Genomic DNA, 14,820 nt, shown 5'->3' on the forward strand with positions numbered 1-14,820 from the left:
CTAGACACAACTGAATATATATATTTTTTGATGTAACATTAATTTCTCGAACTTCAATTCATGGTGGCATCAAAAATAACAAAAGAAAAACAAAGTGAAAGTAAGCGAATTGAAAATTATACATCACCAGCACAAAGATAAAGAACAAAAAACATCAACAATCAAGAAAATCGATAAAATTCTATTAATTCCAACAACCGAAACTATAAATATGGAATTCTATCTTTTGAAATAAAAGAAATTGTATCTGGAAAGCTCCAGAAGTACTTGTGTTGCTACTGCAACTTCAAGGCACAAATATCTCAGTTAGGGCATACCAATTAATTTTATTGAAGATGATCCCTCGATGATATAAAATATAGTTAACATAAAAGTACTGATGTCAATCACCATACTCAATTTGAATTTAGTCAAACCATCATCATTTCCCTTCTTGATTTTACCAGCCCGAGCTGCAGTTCTTTCCTGATCCTTTTCCCCTGATTTCCTCATCTAATTCAGTCAAGGTAATACAAATATACAAATCCAAAAAAAAAAAAACATAATTACACTAAAAAAACAAAAGGTAGTTTTGATTAAATTCATGTACCACAAAATTACACATAAAAGGAGACACAAATATCTTCCAATTGGAAGTACCAACAAACTAAACGCGAAAAAGGTACCATCTTTAACAAAAGGTTATTTGCAATAGCAATTAAAACTTGGTCAATTACAAAACACATGAAAAATACTACAAAACACGAAGGCAAACAAAAAATCTTATTAGATTTCAAATACCCACAAAATCGGAATGCAAGAATTTACCAAGAAAGCACCATATGTTGTGTATGGGCTAATTGGAAACTTTTCTTATGTACATATTAGTTCCCTAGATAATAACATTTCTATTGTAGTCCTTAGCTTCCCTTTATATTATGTACCAAAACTTTGTAAAAATCATGTTGAATGAAAATCTGAATTTTATCTTATTGTTTTCTTTCCTTTATCCTTTCACGGCGTTCCCACGTTGGGAATCGTTACAATTGTTATCAGAGCCGCTAATTCTCGGCCCCAATTCCGCAGGGATGCTCCACCACTTTTACTGTCATTCACCGCGAGTTTTAGCTACTGCATCTATTCATGAGGTCTATGTCCATGGTTCACCAATTCCACATGACATTCAATAGGAAGCAGCAAATTCCATCAGATTTTGTATGCTCATGGAGAACTAAGTTCATACATACCGGGTCACAATTATGAATTTACCACAAACACAATTGTTGGTGGCCAGGTTATCAATAACATTCAACAACGAGAGAATCTGTATTCAGCAACCACAAACTCGGTTATAGGTGATGAAATTATCAGTAGCTGTCAATATTGGGAGAATCTTTATCCAGTGTGGAAGTTTGATGTCACTATTGGTCAGTAAGTGCAGATTCTGTTTCTTCTGGTACTATTTCTAAAGAAACATTAGAGATCCCTTACTTGCAGCAAGTTAATCAAAAGCCTATGGTAACTGATGCTAATGAGAATGAAGTAAATGAACAAGCTATTCATTATGAGGACCACATGTTTGATAAATGTTCTCAAAGAACAGTAGATACTTTACAAGAGTTTCCAAACCATGGAGGTGACTTAACGAATGGTGGCCGAGAGTGTCGAGTGCCTAATGAGACTAAAAAAAATGTCACTAATAAGATTTTGTTTGAGGAATCTGGAAACGCCGAAGAAGATAAATTAGAAGATAACGGATATCAAGTGCTTGATCAAATTCTTCGGATGTATGGAATTAATGTGATGGATATGCAATGGGATGAAAGTGAAGGAGATGAACCTATGGTGCTTGAAGATGGTATGGACGAGTTGGAGGAATCTTACCAACCTGTCGAGGATACTCATGAAATTAGTTATGCACGTGTGGATGCGTCGGAGGAACCTTATCAGCCTATCCTAATGGGGGTTCAACCCAGGGAAACTGGCCTCACAAAAGTCATTACCACAGAAGTGGAATCAGACATTGAAGCGGGCGACGCAAGCTATGTGGGCAAGGTGTTTGACAAGAGCTTCCTAGGAAATGAAATCCAGTCACTTAACCCCTTCATTTATAAGCAGTCGCTTCTCACTTATCTTGGATACTAGGAGTGGTTAGTGCTGACTGCCATAAAAAATAAGCTGCAGACTCAAAGCGATCATTATCTGAGAGTAACTTTTGAACAACCGAGAAAGAAAGAAGTAACGCTCGTATTTAATGGAAACATCTGGTGGCTACAATGTGACTTTGGTTTGTATAATGGCAATTTGCTTGACACTGAGCCAATAAGACAACGGTTAGTTCCTATCCCTTCCAACATGAGTTTATCGAATGCAAATTCGAACCAATGTATGCACAACACCTTCGGAAAATGTTTCATGAAGCATGACGTGATCATTTTTGGTTGTCAACTTCAAAAGATTGTGAGGAAGGGTATTTTTAATCCTGATATGTATTCACTTGTACTACATGAATCAAATGCTATTGCTCATTTTCCAAATGACACAGTCTTTAATATCAACATCGTTGTATCTACTAGAGATTCCGTATTTTTTCAGAGAAATCCAAATTATATTTCATTAGTGAACTACATTGCTCAAGGTGGAAAGTTACAAGAGGTAGTGAAAATAGCTATAGAAATGCAGATGCAACCTGAAGTGGTATTAGTGGTGAAAAGTGAATCTAACATGGATGATGTTGAGATTGGATTAGATTATACAGTTGATGGAACTAGGCATGAAATTTATGTGGAACTTTCAAATAGCAATGCTAAACTGTCTTCACTAATGGAAGAAGATGTTGAGCTTGCATCAGATTATATAGTTGATGGAACAGGGCATGAAATTTGTGAGGAACTTTCAGACAGCAATGCTAAACTATTATCATTAATGGAAGAGGATAAAGAGAAGGATGATGATGTAGGGTCATCGACTTGTTTTGGATTAGAAAGTCCTCTCATGGCTTGCAATGAGATTTCAGACACCAAGTCTGTGGTTTGTTTTGGTAATTGCAACAACCAAGTGATTGTTAACGGTAGTATATTTGCTAAAGCTTCATCATATGAGGTTACCTTAGTCTATATTCATGGCTGTAGTTGGTTTGATACAGGACAGAGTTCAAAAATGCTCAGATTTCGTGATCACCATGTGTTTGCACCTGCAGCTCTCTTTTCACATGCCATTTGGGATACTGTCAAGTTGAGAATTTTACTTGAAACGAGTCCTTCTATAGAGGGACTTGGTATATCATTGACAGATGGGGCTCAACATACACTTGAAGAATCTTTTGATGGAATTAAAAAGGTGTTGGTTAGACGACAGATTATTGAGGATAACGCTGAAAGTTTAAACGAGAAAATATCTTATTTATGGTGTAAACTGAAGGAAGTAGTTAGCAAAACTGATGGTGAAGATGACCAGAAGTTAGTTGTTATTGCTATTAAGTTCAACGATGGTGATTTCGCGTAGCTATTTACCCTTTATGTTATCTATATTGACTGTGATGAGTTTGAGATGGTGCTTGAGACGCTAGTGATTCGGATTATATTTCAAGGTGGACATGTCAAGATGTGTGTAATCGAAAAGGAGAATGGGTATGGCGTTGTTGTAAGTAGTGTATTTCCTAATTGCGATGGTGAAGTGTTAAACTTGAAGAGAGTCGACAAATTGGTAGATTTGTTTAAATTTTCAAGAATTATTCAGAATGGATTGAATGGTGCAGCTAGTCTTTCTATGCCAATTTTCAAAGTTGCAAAGGTACAGCAATATTACAGTAGTTCAAGGTGTGTTTGTAATGATACAAAATGCACGACAACCTTAAACGAGATTGACATACAGCTTATATCTATTTCTGTGATGCTGGTTATTGCATTGTCCACTGAGAGTAGCAGCGAATTTGTCTGGATAGTTACTGCTCACATTCATCATAGAAGTGAGCGGCAGATAGCATTGTTGGAAGGAGCTTATACATATGCTATTCAATATGGTCTTCCTTGCAAAGAAATTGGTACAAGGCTGGTGAATGTTAGCTCCTTAGCAGCGGTCTGTTGTGCAGAAGTAAACCATAGGGTAGTTACTTCCTTCATTGATGAATTCGAACAAAAATTGGAGAAAACAATTCTGATTTTTGATCCTGGAGGTGGTTCTTTATGTTGGTCACTTTATGTGATATTTGAGATGTTCTGTACTATTTTTAGTACCTATCTTAGATTTGGGTGTGTTCAAAGTCTACATGAGACCAGCTATGGTGCACTTATCTCCAATTCAACTATATATCTTAGTGGTGAAGTTGCTGAAGCTACCATCTGTGCGTTAGGCAAGAAAACTGGTGAAAGAAAGATTTTCATATTTGATCCCGGAGGGAGAATAACTTATGTTTGTGTTCTAGTTGAAGATGCTTAGTCCTACATACATGCATGGAATTCCTTCTTTGGTTACACTGCAGACAAGCTCCCCGGTTTGTTGCATTTCAGTTACAAGGTTGCGGGTTTCATGAGCATTCAGTTTCACAAGCTTGCGGTTTTCATGAATATTCCATTTCTAGTTTTTCATTTCAACCTTGAGGTCAAGGTTCTTTTAAAAGGGGGATGGAATCTTGTGTATGGGCTAATTGGAAACGTTTCTTATTTACATATTAGTCCCTTAGATAATAACATTTCTATTGTAGTCCTTAGCTTCCCTTTATATTCTATACCAAGGCTTTGCAAAAACCATGTTCAATGAAAATCTGAATTTTATCTTATTATTTTCTTTTCTCTTTCCTTGTTTTCTTTCCTTTATCCTTTCATGGCGATTCCAACGTGGGAATCGTTACACCATAAGACACATAAGTGGATACTGACCCAGTCGATCAAGATCAAAGGGAGGTGTCATAACTGGGAAAAAATAAAGGAAAAGCAACATAAAACTACCAACTAATCTTCTATCCTAATTCGTTAGTTCATAACCTCTTATCCAAAGTCATGTCCTCAGTAAGCTGGAACTGCGCCATGTCATGTTTAATCACCTCCCCTAGTAGCAATTATAAGTACAAAAAAATTAACAAAATGCTAACAATTGTAAAATCTACAGTCGGCAAAAAAACTGCAATTTGTCACTAATTAAGAAAACAATCAAAAAAAAAAAAACTCACACCTTATTAAGATATGTGTATCTGATTATCCGAAAGTTTGACAGGTCCAGTCCAGCACCATATAGTTTTCACAATATCTTGCACAAATATCAAATAAATCAAGTCATCAAATCGGCAACGTACCTGGTGGATTGATTACCTGGGGAGAGCACAAATTAAACTACAAAAATAATAAAAGAAAGTTAAAAATGCTCCAATTCTACAAAATATTTATATGTGGATACATGAAAAAAGTTACTTTAAACTTTGTAGAAGAATCCTTCGTACGATAAATATTTTTCACTTACGGAAAGAATTGAAAGTTAGGAAGGAGACTGATTAGCCTATATTTATCAATGAGAGAGACCTGGAAAAGTGTCTAATATATATAGTTGACATTGTTTTTGAAATTCGGCTATTTGTTTTCCTTTTGGACACTGAATAATGAAGATCCCAAAATTAGTATTTTATCAAAACTCTATTTCTTGTTAAGGAATTATTAAGCTACCAAACTAAGAAAAGGTATGATTTCAAATTCAAAAGAACTACTTACACGTTCAAAGTCCAAAAATTGAGGATACATATGTTTCAATGCAATAAGGAGAGAACGAATTTGATTTGGGTTCAAATATTAGGCAAAGATACCGAATATTACAATTTTGGAAAGATCCGAATTTAAGTCTAATGGTATAAATTAGGATCCACTAAGGATGATGACCAAACATTAAGTTAATTTTGAAAAAAAAATATATCTTTTGCCAAAAATAAGGGCAGGTTTTTATTTTGAAAGAAAATATATATTATTAGTGATTAGCATATTTATTTGAGGTAAATAGTAAATGACTATTTTGTCTATTGCAGAGTCTTTTAATGAAGGCAAAAAGTTCAATCCACATTATTAAGGCCCTTCGTGCTTTTAATATAGTATAGATATAGATTTTCATATTATTCAAGCTTAAACTTAGAATTTTGAATGTCAATAAATTTTATATCCTAAGGATATTAATAACTCAAATAAAGTCCATACCAAAGCCAACTCAACAATAATGCTAACAAAAGAAATTCAATTTACCACTAGGAATGACAATAATATTGGATATCTATTTTTTAGTTTTGCATAATTGATTTAGAGAGTAAAAATACATAACTTAAGTTTTTTTTTGTCATGAAATTAATACTTATTTTAGCATGACTTAGTATTTTTAGATTATGGTCATTTTCTTTTATGGCTTGTTAATTAGCAATATTTATTTTAACCGATTATATTAGCTTTTGTTGAATATTTTAATACAATGTTATCACTCTTCTCACATTTTGTGTTCTTTTTTCTTAGGCAACAGCTTAATTATATAGTTGTATCTTACTAGGACTAAAGAAATATTTGAAGTAAAAGTTATATGTTTTGTATCAAGACTATTCCGAAAAAAAAAAAACCCCGAGAAAACCTGAGGTTGAAAAACCCGAATTTTATTAGTTTGGTTTCGAGTATAAATTTAAAAACCCGACGCAATTAGTTTGGTTTGGTGTTTAAAAAATCTGAAACCCGGTCCATGTACACTGCTAGTTACAATTATTCAATTAAGTAGCATTTATTGATTATTATTGTTCATTAAGAGGCACAATTTACGACTTGTTGCTGATGATTACCACCTATAAAATGAACCTAAAGTCAATGTAAAAGGGCATCAGATTTCTAGCTTAATAATTCATATACATGCTTACAAGCAAATTATAGTTCTTTTTGTCTTCTAATTTAACGGATTCATCGTGTTCTTCAATGCTAAGTGTTCATCCTGAGTTATCTTCATCGAGGGATTTCCTCCGAGCTCATACGACCCAGGCTTACTTTATTACCTTTTCTCTCTATAATTATCTGATTTATTACTTTTTAGTTATTACTTATACTTATTCATAACAAATTAATTCACGTATCTTTAAACCACTAACAAATTCAACTGTGCCTTTTTTGGGGTAAACAGTTTGGCGCCCATCCTGGGGCTAAAGATAATTGTGTTATTGTTTTCTTACTCTAATTATCTTACTAATCACTTGAAATTCTGTGAAATCAGGTAACTAAGAATTATGGTAACACTGGTAATGAGTTGTTGAACAATGCAACTGCTCAGGAGATTGATTCCGATTACAACAGAAGTCAAGGCAAGAAATGATGAGCCCCTGATTTTGGGTACAAGCACACAGGGAATGATTTATCTCTGAATGATAATGATGATGTTGAAGGCAAAGTAAGGTTCGCCGAATCGGGCCGTTTCGATATTCCACCAAAAAGTGGGGGGACTATATGTATACGATGAAAATAGTACATTACACGTGGCATAGGATAGAGCAAACACATGCCAGAAGAGAGTGGACGATGACACATCACATGGTAGAACCCGAAGGCAATGGTTTTGCACGAACTCGGAGCAAAGGTTACGAAGCAATTGCCACAGATCATTTAAAATGGTTATCATTTTAAATTGCATTTTATCCTTTCATATCTACCTATATTTTCTTGTCCCATTTTATGTGAGGGAGCTTATGATGCATAAGAGTACTCTCCATTATGTACTCATGTGCCGGCGGCGCTATATCTCTTCAAGGACACAGACATTGATAATCCAGACGGCGTGGACCTTCGCTGGCACCTCCCTAATCTCTCGGCCGTAGGGTGAGACTGCTACTATTCTAGTGAATACTTTGCGTCTATTTAGAGTTATGTATTATGTATATAGGTAATCCTTGTCATAGAAGCTCCATGTACATTGTGGGTCATATATTAATATTTAGAGCATTTTTATTGTATTCACAAAATCATGTATAAAATCTTGAAAGATTTTTGCTATTAAGTCGATAATTTATGATTTCATTATGAGATTTAGATTATCACAATGTATGCATTGTCTAAGGTTAAAAATGAAATGGATGTCAAGTTTTAAGGCACCGTGCGCCCGTCCGCTCCTTCAGATTTGGGGCGTGACAATACACTTCATTACATTTTTAACTCATAAACTAAAATAAAAAGTAAAATGAAATCACATGTATCTAATAAAATATTGATTTTTCATCTAGCGGGTTTAGACAATATCCAATCATTTTAAACTTGATAAACAAGTCATCAACAACAATTTGCTGAGCATCATTAAAATTTGTACTTCATTCTTTCATGTATATATACTTATTAATTATTTTAATTTAATAATATTTATATTATTTTATAAAATTGTGTACTATGTGATTCGACATATACTTGCAAGGCACATGCTAGAAATTAGCATTAGTAAAATAAAATCTGAATTTTAGAATTAGAGAGGAGGCTAATGACGTGGAATTGTGAATGAATATAATAGCAAGGTAAACCACAATATATGAAACAAAAGCTCTCCAACCAAAATATTACTACTATATAGATGCATGGGTTTTACCCATGCTTCGTCGTCAGTCACCTTAAAAAAAAATTATAAGGTGGACTCCATGCTAAAAACACTAAGCAATATATTAAAAAAAAGTGAACCCCACCATCTCCAAACTCATGGAAAAAAAAAGGACCCCATATTAAAAAAAAAAAAAAAAAAACGTATACCCCATATTAAAAAATCATACCCCCATTAAGTCAATAATAATAGATTTATTGCCACATGCGTATCAACTCATTAGTGGGAGCAAATGAAATTATTGTACAACAAAAAACATGAACCCCATATTATTGCTTTTCTTCAAAATGTTAAGTAGCCAAACCATCCAATTTCCTTTCTTTTCTTATATTAGTCTGAGATCTAATCTAGATATTTAACTGTTGTATTTGCTATTCCGCGATGTCATTTATTTTTTATGTGTACTAAAATAAATATACTTAAAATATTTATATTTTAAAATAAGATAGAATTTAATTACTTTTTCATTTTTATTCTTACTCTAATAAATGTGAAAAGAGATTAATGTTGTAAAAGAAAAAATAATATTAAATGGAGATCAAATAATGACTAAGGTAATTAGTCAAATTCTAATTCTAATTGACGTTTCCTTAAAAAATCGTGTAAATGACAACATGACAAGTAAAATGAGCTAAACCAAGAATATTTACCAAAAATTAAAAAATAGTAGTTCTTCGTTTAAATAGAAAATCAAATTTCTACTTTGTTTCGTTTTAAACATGTAAAATTAATTTAGTAATTTGAATTAGAATTATCCAAATCAAAATTTGATAAAAAAATAATAATTATTGTTTAGGTCCAATCTACATACATTAACAATAGAATATTTTACACTTTTAAATTAATCGAATTAAAATTCAAAGTATCAACGGATGCTTAAATATTGCTATTGTTTTATCTCAAAAAGAGAAAAATAGTTTCCTTTGAAACAAGTCTTCTCTTTTAAAAAGTATTAATAAATTTTTGCAAACTTTGTATTCGTAGAAAATACTAATATAATAAATTTTTTTGATACGGAGCACAAACTACAATATTATATTAATCGTGTTTTGAACATAGTGTGTGTGTGTCTATATATATTATCACTACCCAAACACAACTACATACACATAGATATACTATAATCCAAAGTGTTGGGCTCGTACGCTGCACAGGCATACGCCATCTATCTACTATATAGAAGCAACATGGGTTTACCCATGCTTCGTCGTCAGTCACCCCTTAAAAAAAATATTAAAAAAAATAAGGTGGGCCCCATACTAAAAACACCAATCAATATTTAAAAAAAAAAAAAAAAAAAAAAGTGGATCCCACCATCTCCAAACTCATGTTAAAAAAAAAAAAGTGAACCCCATATTAAAAAAAAAATCAAGCAATATCAAAAAAAAAAAAAAAAGTTGGACCCCATATTAAAAAAACAAGCAATGTCAAAAAAAAAAAAAAAACGTGCACCCCATATTAAAAAATTAAACAATATTCATGTAATTCCCAAAGCATCCTCATTAAGTCAATAATAGTGGATTCATTGCCACATGCGTATCAACCCATTAGTAGGAGCAAATAAAATTATTGTACAGTAAAAAACAAGGACCCCATATTATTACTTTTCTTCAAAAGGTTAAGTAGCCAAATCATACAATTTCTTTTCTTTTCTTATATTAGCCTGAGATCTAATCTAGATATTTAACTGTTGTATTTGCTATTCCGTCATGTCATTTATTTGTTATGTTTACTAAATAAATATACTTAAGATATTTATATTTTAAAATAAGATAGAATTTAATTACTTTTTTATTTTTATTTTTACTCTAATAAATGTGAAAAGAGATTAATGTCGTAAAAGAAAAAATAATATTAAATGGAGATCAAATAATGAATAAGATAAATTAGTCAAATTATAATTCTAATTGACGTTTCCTTAAAAAACCATGCAAAAGACAACATGACAAGTAAAATGAGCTAAACCAAGAATATTTACCAAAAATTAAAAAATAGTAGCTCTTCGTGTAAATAGAAAATCAAATTTCTATTTTGTTTCGTTTTAATCATGTAAAATTAATTTAATAATTAGAATTATCCAAATCAAAATTTGATAAAAAATAATAATTATTGTTTAGGTCCAATCTACATACATTAACAATAGAATATTTTACACCTTTAAATTAATCGAATTAAAATTCAAAGCATCAACTGATGCTTAAATATTGCTATTGTTTTATCTCAAAGAGAGAAAAATAATTTCCTTTTAAACAAGTCTTCTCTTTTAAAAAGTATTAATAAATTTTTGTCAACTTTGTATTCGTCGCAAACACTAATATAATAAAGTTTTGGATAAGGAGCACAAACTACAGTGTTATATTAATCGTGTTTTGAACATAGTGTATATATGCATAAAAACAGTGCAAACTTATGTATGTTTATTAGCAATATAAAATATATATATATATATATATATATATATATATATATATATATATATATATGATCACTACCCAAACACAACTACATACACATAGATACACTATAATCCAAAGTGTTGCGCACGGGCATACGCCATCTAGTTATAAAAAATACACTGCCCAGAGAAAGGCAGACGACATTTATGTAGTGAAATTACTATATTATTTTGTGTTTCTTAAGGGTTATGTCAAATCAATAGTGGACGAGTAAACTTGGACGGATGAAGTATAATATATAGAAGATAGATCGATAGATAGATGTAATTTTGTACCTTTTTATCTTAAAATGTTCAATATTTTTAAAGAAAATCAACCATAAAAGCTACCATTGGTTGGAAAAATGAGGCCTCAAAATTTTTAAGCCTAAAGTCAATGCTTCAATTGCTTGGCCTTTCGGGCGGCCCTGGCTAAGACAAGCATACAAATGAACACTATGAGTAGAGGCGGATTTAGAATTTAATTTTTAGGGATTCAATCTTAAGATTTGTAGTATTAAACCTATTATATTTTTAATTTTTATTATTTCATAAAATAATATAATTACAATAAATATTTTTAAATAGGTAAAATTACATTAAAAAAATGTAAATAAATGAAAGATATATATATATATATATATATATGTGTGTGTGCGCGCGCGCGCGATCCTCACAAAAAACCAATCAAAACAATCCATTATACACCACTTACAATTTGTAATTATATATAACTGATTTTTACAAGTATAAACAATACAATGAAATAAAAACTATTATGAAATGCAAATCAACTCTAACATCTTAACTTTCAAACAATGAAAAAATTACAATTTCTTAAAATAATATTACTATCATACTATTCATTTTACCTCCCTGCAAGCAAATAACCAATAAACTTTATCAGTGTTATAATTAAAACATAACTCCTTCATGAATAAAAATAAAATTACTTTGAAATAGCTAATAAAATATGATAATTTTGATACATAAGACAAAAGACCAATGACAAGTGAAAATGTACAATTCGGCGATTTATTTTTAAAAGAAATATTAAGTGATATTTACCCTCACAATGTTCTAAAATAGTAAATATGCAATACTACGACTTGTTATTTGAGTTACACCAATCTTCTTATTTCTATAGATGAAAAACCATTAAGTATCATTCAATTGTTAAAGAATTATGAGGGTATACGATTTTAATTAAAGAATTTAACATATAATTTGGGTAAGAACTGTTAGGCGAGCCCCAAGTGTTGGGCGTTAGGCGTGTTTAGGGCATAAGTCGGGTGTTTAGGGCGTAAGCGTCAAAAGAATTAAGCCCCGCACGTGAGCCCCGGGGCGTTTTGCTAGTGCCCTCCTAAAACTGTCTTTTAAAAAACTGATGGTGCCATGCCAGACAATAGCTTTATTAAAATCCTTTTTTTGTTGTTATTGTAAAATAAAAGTAATATGAAATAAATCTATACTATATTAAAAACACGAAGGGTCTTAGAAATGTTAATTGAACTTTTTGCCCTCAGTAAAAGACTCTGTAATAAACAAAATAGTCATTTACTATTTTATATTTAATTATCTTTATAATATTTCACCTATTTTTTTTAAAGGTAAATACATGTACGTGATCTCTTTCTACGAGGAAATAAATCGTTTAACTCCTTTACAAACCTGGCATGTGCGTGGAAGTAGTGGTCTACCAGAATTCAATTTTAAAAAGTAACTCTATATACGATAAAATTGTAATTTAAATTTCAATGTAAAGTTGTCAACTACTATTATAAAAATTGGGAGAAAGCTGAGTTGAAGTACACAGCTCCATTCCATCTTTTCCGCGACAAAATACAGTACCAATGTATTATAGTCCTATGCTATGAAAAACACCTAAATAATAGGATAATTTAAAAAAAAAAAAAAAAAAAAAAAACACACCGCATTAGAATCAGAATTGTAATTAAATTAAATACTATCATGAAGAAAGAAATAAAATTCTTTTAGGTTTTGAAAAAGCCCATCTATTTATAAAAGATTTCCTGCAATGGAACGAAAATGAAAACCCTCAAGACAATACTCAATATCTTTCACTTTTCAAATTTTATTCTTTTTAAACTATACTACATTTTTTCCATAATAATTTACATTTACATTAGGTTAAGGTTGTATATGGATGATCGATATCGATCTGATTGTTCTTTTATTTTTTTTATGGAGTATTATTTGTTGCTCGATTATGCTACTCATCTACTGTTTTAGCTTGCCTAGCTATTTGCCGCTCGATTATGCTACTCATCTGCTTGGAGTAGAAGATAATTGAGAAATATGCTCATTGTAGACGAGGCGGTCAACGATGATAAATCCGCTATCGTTTTACACCCTACTACTATGAGAAACTTTAGTTTTTTCGTGGAGATAGTTTTCAATGTAATCTTCTAACTGAAAGTCTCTATATTGTATGTGGGTTTTTTTCTTGATAAATATTTACATAATTTATGATAATTATTTAGTAATGTTTTGATGATAACTTTCTAGCGATGCGATTTTCAACTATCTAATAGCGTAGTGTTTGAATTATTTAATGGTGTAGCGTTTGAACTATTTAATGGCTTATTTGTTGTTTGCATAAGTTCTCGGTATATTTGTCGCATATTCTACAGTTTATTGTCGGTAAACATATTTTTAGCTTTTCTTCTTTGTATCTTTTTGTGCTCTTCAATTATATATGTCTTTATGTTTGCTTACAAAGATAAATTTTCCTACCGAGTTTGATTTTGATTTTTTTTTCTGTTCCTCTATTTCTTAATATTGAAATCGTTAATTTTATGTTGTTTTGGCTTTATTTTTCGAAAGTGCTGCAAACATGATGTCACGACCCAACCCCGTGGGCCGTGACTAGTGCCCGAGCTGGACACCCATACACACTCACTTACCAAATCGTCATATCAATGACTTATCCATATCCAACATATATTAATTTATACAGATACTGAGAACAGATGTCGTCTTAAGCGGTCACGTGTAACATACATATCATATAGAAGCCACCAAGGCTGTCGTAGAACATCTCGTCCAAAACATATATATATGTATACATACATACAAGCCGTTAAGGCTGTCATAGCAAATGGAACCGCTTAGACGCAAGCCACACAGACATATCTGAACCACAACGACCCATGACCCACATACATGTCTACAGGCCTCTACGAATAACAACAGAAACATATGACGGGACAGGGTCCCGCCGTACCCCTGAATATATACATACATATATACAACGGAAGAGTCTGTACCAAAATGTAGGCTCCAGAACAAGAGAGCACTCCAAAGCAGCAGAATAGATGGCCTAAGCTGTCGGGTCACTCACGTGAACGTCTGTACCTGCGGGCATGAAACGCAGCCCCCGAAGAAGAGGGGGTCAGTACGAAATATGTACTGAGTATGTAAGGCATGAAGTACAGAAAACAGAAACATAACCGGAACAACGGTACAAAAAGTAAGTACATTAGCCAGAATACCGGGGTGTTTATTTTCTGAGCGTAAATCATGCATACCGATGTCATATGTCAGAAGAAGTACAGAAAATGAGTAAATCATCCAGAGTACCAAAATACTTACTTTCCAAACACAGATCGTGCGTGCCGACATCATATGTCACCATATACATATACATATAACCGATCCATATGTAGTATAATAGTGCCGAGGAACGTACGACCCGATCCATATATAACATAACATGTTAGTGTCGAGGAACGTACGGCCCGATCCATAAATATAATATATTAATGCCGAGGAACGTACGACCCGATCCATAAATATAATATATTAGT

This window comes from Lycium barbarum, chromosome 1 (assembly GCF_019175385.1).
Source record: "Lycium barbarum isolate Lr01 chromosome 1, ASM1917538v2, whole genome shotgun sequence".
Classification (NCBI taxonomy): domain Eukaryota; kingdom Viridiplantae; phylum Streptophyta; class Magnoliopsida; order Solanales; family Solanaceae; genus Lycium; species Lycium barbarum.